The following is a 7,222-nucleotide window of genomic DNA, read 5'->3' as shown; positions in this document are numbered from 1 at the left end:
ATATATATATATATATATATATACATATATATATATATATATATATATATATATATATATATATATATGTATATATATATATATACATAAATAAATATATATATATTTATATATATATATATATATATATATATATATATATATATATATATATATATATATATATATATATATTATTAAATGATGGTCCCGTGTCTGGGAACCAAAAATTTAACATTGTATACATTACGGTTGGCAAGCTATACAACCTTTCGAGTTCCAAACTCACCTGTTTGTTTTTACATTAAATCTGTTACAATTGAAAATAATAATACCCGAGCTCTGAGACGATTATATAACTTCCAGAAAGCAATATATACAAACACTAAATATCAAAAGTTCTCTTAAGTACACTCAAAACAAAACTGGGTAATTATTATTAAGAACTATTCAAACAACTTAATTCGATTCATTAACAGGACACGAGCGAGTATGAAATAAACAATGGTGATTGAATAATACACCCTTTACAAAAATAAGTATATTCTATACACAACACTTTAAAAAGAATTTACATGAAAAAAAAAAAATCACTCAAAATATTAAGTCGGAACAAAACTTAGATTGAGACAAAAAATGTTACGCTCTGAAAATTATATAATCACTTGACTCGAAATATCAAATGTGCATAAAAGCATTAGACTAATAAATACTTATGAATGTTACACAATCACTTGTTTCACTTGAAATTAAATTTGACACCATTAATTAGTCATGACATTTATTAAAGAAATTACATAAAGTAACTAATAAACTTACGTATTTAGCTCACCAGTTAACCAGGTAACGTTACGAATATACTTCATGTTTCTTACTTGCACAGGGCCAGTTTAAAAAACTTACACAATACCAACACTCACCACAACACAATAAATTTAAAATCACTTGCCAAATTCACAGCAACGTTCTAACTTACTACACACGATATATGCTGGGGCATAAAATCACTTTGGAGAGGACACACTAGAGAGAGAGAGAGAGAGAGGGAATTTTGGCTCTTTCACAGGACGGCTGTTTCTCTTCTACTGCTATGCAGCCCTGGGGGGCACATAAATATCAATTTAGAAACTTCTTGAATATTCTAATAGATTATTCTCGTGGCTTGGGGGCCGGCCACTGGCGCCGCCAGAGTTATCAACTAGATGAAAAATCAGGAGGTGAACCTTGTTTTCAGGCAACTCCCTCTCTCAGCTGCTCCGCCCACCCACCGTTCTCGAAAATAAAAAAAAAAGATAAAATCTACCATTAGGGTTTTCAAGATCCTTCCAAAACACGTGATAAATATAAAAATTGAGTATTTTCTCACCAACATGATACAATACGTCATAAAAACATAAAAAAACATTTACATAAGCCCTTGTTCATATCTCCTATGAATCCCACAGTACGCTCAAACAGTTACGGAAAACTTCATAACAAAATATGTGAAATAAAAAGTTAATGCTTAAAAAGTAACAAATTTACATATACTGACTTGAATGAAGAATACAAATAAATTAACGACAAGAGCCTTACGTAATTTATATAACAAACTTATACCTACATGAGAGGAACTTACCTCTTCAATCCATATATGAAACCATAAATAAAATACCTAACTTATATACTCTACACTAGACCAGCTTTGTAAGAATATATCTATACATATATATATATATATATATATATATATATATATATATATATATATATATATATATATATATATATATATATATATATATATATATATATATATATATATATATATATATATACATATATATATATATATATATATATATATATATATATATATATATATATATATATGAGTGAGTGTGTGCGTGTGCGTACATTGAAGAGCGACTTACTTTTCAATACGTTTACATCACCTAAGATTTTTTTTTTCATTCCACTACATGTCTTGTAACTTATAAAACTTCACAGACTTAACCTACAGGCCAGATTTTAATTGGAAACTGTAACAAACTGAATCGAAAGTCACCAGACGGTAATAAACTTAACAATTTTTTTTTTCCTTTCAAAAAACGCTGTTGTTTGCCGAACTTAACATGAACTGCTCTGGGTATAGAATTCCCTTGTCATAACGCGCTGCATATCATCATCAGTTCGCTTTGAAGGAACTTCATTATTTAAATAACTTGTGAAGTTCAGGAGAGTCATCAAAGGTTAACTTCATTACTGTCGCTTGGACGACCTCAGTCATTTCATCACGTGTGTTGCAAGAAAATGTTTCACAGGAAATTGTATGGAGGTTTCAGTCTGAAAAGAATTAACAACTAATCATTTCAGGGAAGGACAAACGCCGTTTAACGTAGATAGCTCAAGATAGTTGTGGCCTATTGGTAACGTCTTTAACTGTTGATCTCCAGACTGGAGTTTGAAACCCACTCAAACTCGTAAGCACCTTCTGCTATAAGAGCTGTTTACCATAGCTAAAGTCTCTGTTCTACCCTTATTAAGAGGAAAGTATCCAATTTGGTGTCTGTAACTTCACCATCCTTGTGAGCTAAGGATGGGGGGTTTGGGGGACCCTATAGGTCTACCTACTGTTATTAGCAGCCATTGCCTGGGCGTCCCTGGTCCTAGCGTGGGTGACAATGGGGACTTGGGCGCGGATCAGTGTATTTAAGGTTAGTCTCTTGGCATTGTCCTGCTTGCTAGGGCAATGTCACTGTCGTTTGTCTCTGCTATTCATGAGCGGGCTTTGATCCTTAAAACAAATCGTTGTATTATTATCATATTTCAGCAAAAAACCTTCATCTTCCTGATCTAATTTATGGCGACATACCATATTGCTATATGTATTATGTTACGAGTTTACTGGAGGATATTAAACCTAATCCAGTCCCGAGATCTAAAGAACCTATCTAACCTTTCCACCAACACCCCACAGCAACCTCTATCTACCCTACCCGTTGCTCAACCTAAATATATTATTCTCCGTTTTCCTCTTCACACCATATCTGCTTCTAATTATTTACAAAATATTTGAATATGACATCATGTATATACGTGTCATACATTAGTAATACTATTTCATACAATTACCGTTATTGGTGACCATGAAAACCAGAGTGGGTTCAATGGTCATGAAAGCGAAAGCTAATGCCGTTATCAATGGCCCTATCGTGAGTCCAGGAGTCAGTCCAGGAGTCAGTCCAGGACCCTCAGTTGCCTATATCCTGATTATAACGGACGAGTCTCGGGCGACCAGAATGATGAAGCGTTTGGGCCATCCCATAAACCCAATAAAATCGTTCATTTTTGCATCATTTTATTCCTACAATATATATTTCTTTTCCATACTGCTGCCACTTCGTAAAAGTAATGGAATGTACGTAATATTATCTATAATAAAATACGATGTACATATTATTGCCTATTATCATTATTATTATTACTAGCTAAGCTACAACCCCAGTTGGAAAAGCAAGATGCTATAAAATCAAGGGCTCCAAACAAGGAAAAATAGCCCATTGAGAAAAGGAAATAAGGAAATAAATAAACGATATAAGAAGTAATGAGAAATTGAAATAAAATATTCTAAAAACATTAATAATACTAAAACAGATATTTAATATATAAACTATAAAACGACTTATTTAAGCCTGTTCAACATAAAAACATTCTCGCATTATAAGCATATAGATAATTGATGGACAGAAATACATGCAGTTTAAAATTTTGTAATATGAATATGAAAGAGACAACTGAATAAAATATCATATTAACTGGACCAAGTTGACATTTTATAATAATTACATAGTCTGTAATAATAGTAATAATTTTCCGAGAAGGACCAAACCACAAATAATACTAAAAGAACGTGTTAATTTGGTTGGTCATAAGGACTGCAAACATTGGTCTTCAATTACATGTATGTGAACATCCTGATTCCTGTTGTACAGAACTTAGCAATGTGAAATACGTCTTGCCTCCACAGAATTGTACTATACTTGTAGTAAATAGTCATATCTGTACATCTACAATTATAGAGCATTCTAAAATTCTCCCTTATGTAATAAAGAACAAGTGTCGGGGTCTCTCTCTCTCTCTCTCTCTCTCTCTCTCTCTCTCTCTCTCTCTCTCTCTCTCCAGAAAGCGGAAGAGGGGAGAAGATTGAATCTGTGTGCGTGTGCATATCTATCTAGAGAGAGATTAGTTCACCAAAATTTCAACTGGGCTCTACAGTACAAGGCAGTAAAAGAGTTGGAGACCCACGCCTACGTGGCTGAGGACTATGAAGCGTGAAGTAGGGGATGATGAATGAAGAAGTATTGATTTAAAAGTTCAAAATAGGGATGATTAGCGAAATCTAACCAAGGACCTTTGGGTTAATAGGCGTAGGAGGAGATGATGCTGATGATGAAGATGATGAGCCTATCTATCTATCTATATATATATATATATATATATATATATATATATATATATATATATATATATATATATATATATATATATATATACACGCCTGTATTAATACTATGCATTAACATACGTCATCCAAATCGGTTAATAAAACAAACTGGATAAAATTTCTCAAGCTAGGTGGCATGGATAAATCGACTTTTAGGAAATTAGAAAACTTGTTGATTCTTAAACGAGACTTCATGAAACAATAAGAAAAGCGATTTATAGGAGACATGACATCATCTGAACATCATCTTTTCACTGAAACAAATTCCTCAAATTGGATTCCAATATTCCAACGGCCACCGCTCGCCATTCCAGGAAAAATCCAACCGCCTTCCGTGTCAGACAAATGGGTTGTATTGAATCCTGAAACCGACAGGACACCCGCTGACCAATTTAGCCCGTTAATCTTGACGAGTTCGAACGCTCCAGATATTCCTTTGAGGATGAAACCACTTCAAATACGCACGGGAGCCTCATTAACAACAATGCAACTCGCTGACAAAGAGTGCGCTAATTTTCTCTGTCTCCTTCTTATTCTCAGGTGACGGGATTATATGATAGAATGTCAAAAAAATTTCAGTGGTTTCAAGTTTAAAGTTTCTTCATAAATATTTTTGAAAATAATAACTTTTACAAAACCAAAATCCAGAGTCTATTTCACTTTCTGCCTGACAATCTGCCGGACTGGAATTCGAGTCCCGCTCAAGTTTGATAGTTTGTTGTGGCGTCTGTAACCTCACCATCGTTGTGAGCTAAGGTAAGGGGGGAGCCTCTAGGTCTACTTACTGAGTTATCAGAAATCATTGATTGACAGTTCCTGGTCCTAGCTTGGGTGCTCATCAACACACAAACACACATACACGCACACATACAAACACACACACACACAGACACACACATATATATATATATATATATATATATATATATATATATATATATATAGTTAGTCTCTTGTCTATGGCATTGTAACTGCCCTTCTTTCTGCCATTCGTGATTGGCCTTTAAACCTGAAACCGTGTGGAATGAACGGCAGTCTTTATTTTTTTTTTTTTTTTTTTTTAAAGTGCATGGATGTGAGGGTGAAAAGAAGAAATAGAGGGAAATATAATGATGACTATTTTGAACACTTGTTAGAAAAGATTTAAAATGGCAATGTGTCTCAATAGGAGAGAAAAGGACACACTAATTTTGTCTTTGTTAGCTAAAAGGTGTTCAGCTGGGGGACTGTAAGTTCTTGTAATGTCAGGACGACACTGGGGACGAGGGAAAAAGATGGCACCAATTAGGGCAATATAGTCAAGGGATGGAGGAAAAAAAAATATTCGAGAGTATTAATCTGTCAACGTGGGTTTCGAGAACATGAGACTATGATTGTTCTCGAGGAACATTTTAGCTGAATATTGGTAAATTATGGGCACTGTTTACGATACGGATTTAAAATGCTCGAGCACGCGGAAGAGTTTTTAAGATTCCATGAAGTAATGTACTTTAGTCATAGGAGTAGGGCTTGTGAGTGTATGAGAATAAGGAGAGGGAATATAAAAGGTCGTTAGCGGTAAAAGGTTTAGTGATGATGAAAAGAAGAGATTATCTAAAGTGCAGAGAGATTTATCATTATTATTATTATTTTAATTGCATATATTACCATGGAATTTGCCAGGAACAGAGAAACTGTGTATCCCATAAATCCCTGAAAATTTAATTTGAATATGTGAAGTATTCTACGAGTATAAATTACGACGCCGCCAAAAATCGGCCTCCCTCGGATATAGAAAATTGGCTACTGTGACTTTTCTAAGGCAAATATCAATACAAAAATTGATATGAATGTAGTTCATATAACACCCACCAAATACTGTGAAAATAATTTGGATATCTGTAAAGCCTTAGGAGTAGTCTGCTCCTCCTCACTGATTTTTTAGCTAAAAGTCGTCACATGCGAGCAAAATTGACAGCCAAGGCAAGCCTATAGCAGGTATGAACATGAAAATTGGCAGAAACAAAGCTTACCCTAGTTGGAAAAGCAGGAGATTATAAGCTTAATGGCTCCAAACAGAGAAAATAGCAGAATGAGGAAAGGGAATAGGGTAATTCAAAAGATGACATACAAAAGGATGGGTAGAAGTCAAGAAAAAAAAAAAAGTGAACGAAAACAAAAGAGCAACTATTGAAACAAGAGTAAAAGAACGTGATTCAAAACCTAAAGGAATACAATATTCTAAGATTTTTATAGAAATGGAAATACAAAAAACATATCCAACAAACAATATTGGATCTTTCAAAGATAAAACCGGCGTCAATGACCTTAGATGTCAGGATGCCTGAAAACTTTAAATCAATCAATCAATCAAAGATAAAACAGGAGAGACGCCGTCTAAAGTGAGCATAGTCCCGTCGACGGAGTGAGTATCAAGACCAGGGCCTATACAACCGATATTCTCAACTCTATTGTCCGTAATCTGTCTCTAGCCATTACTAAATCCTTTTTTTTTTAAATACGGATTTTTTTTTTATCAATCGAATGAGTTTTATTGAATATATCGGGAAAGGCATGCGTAATATTGAATAGCTAATGTACTTCACCATATTTATACACACAGAGTAAGGAAGGCTGGCTCAAGAATTGAAGAGACAGTGAAAGTTGGAAATGGAAGGTTGTTAAAAGGAGAGGAGGCAAGGAAAAGGTGGGCGGAATATTTTGAAAGTTTACTGAATGTTGAGGATAATAGGAAGGCAGATATAATTGCTGTTGCAG

This window comes from Palaemon carinicauda, chromosome 12 (genome assembly GCF_036898095.1).
Source record: "Palaemon carinicauda isolate YSFRI2023 chromosome 12, ASM3689809v2, whole genome shotgun sequence".
Taxonomy (NCBI): domain Eukaryota; kingdom Metazoa; phylum Arthropoda; class Malacostraca; order Decapoda; family Palaemonidae; genus Palaemon; species Palaemon carinicauda.
Note: the sequence above shows the minus strand (reverse complement) of the source record.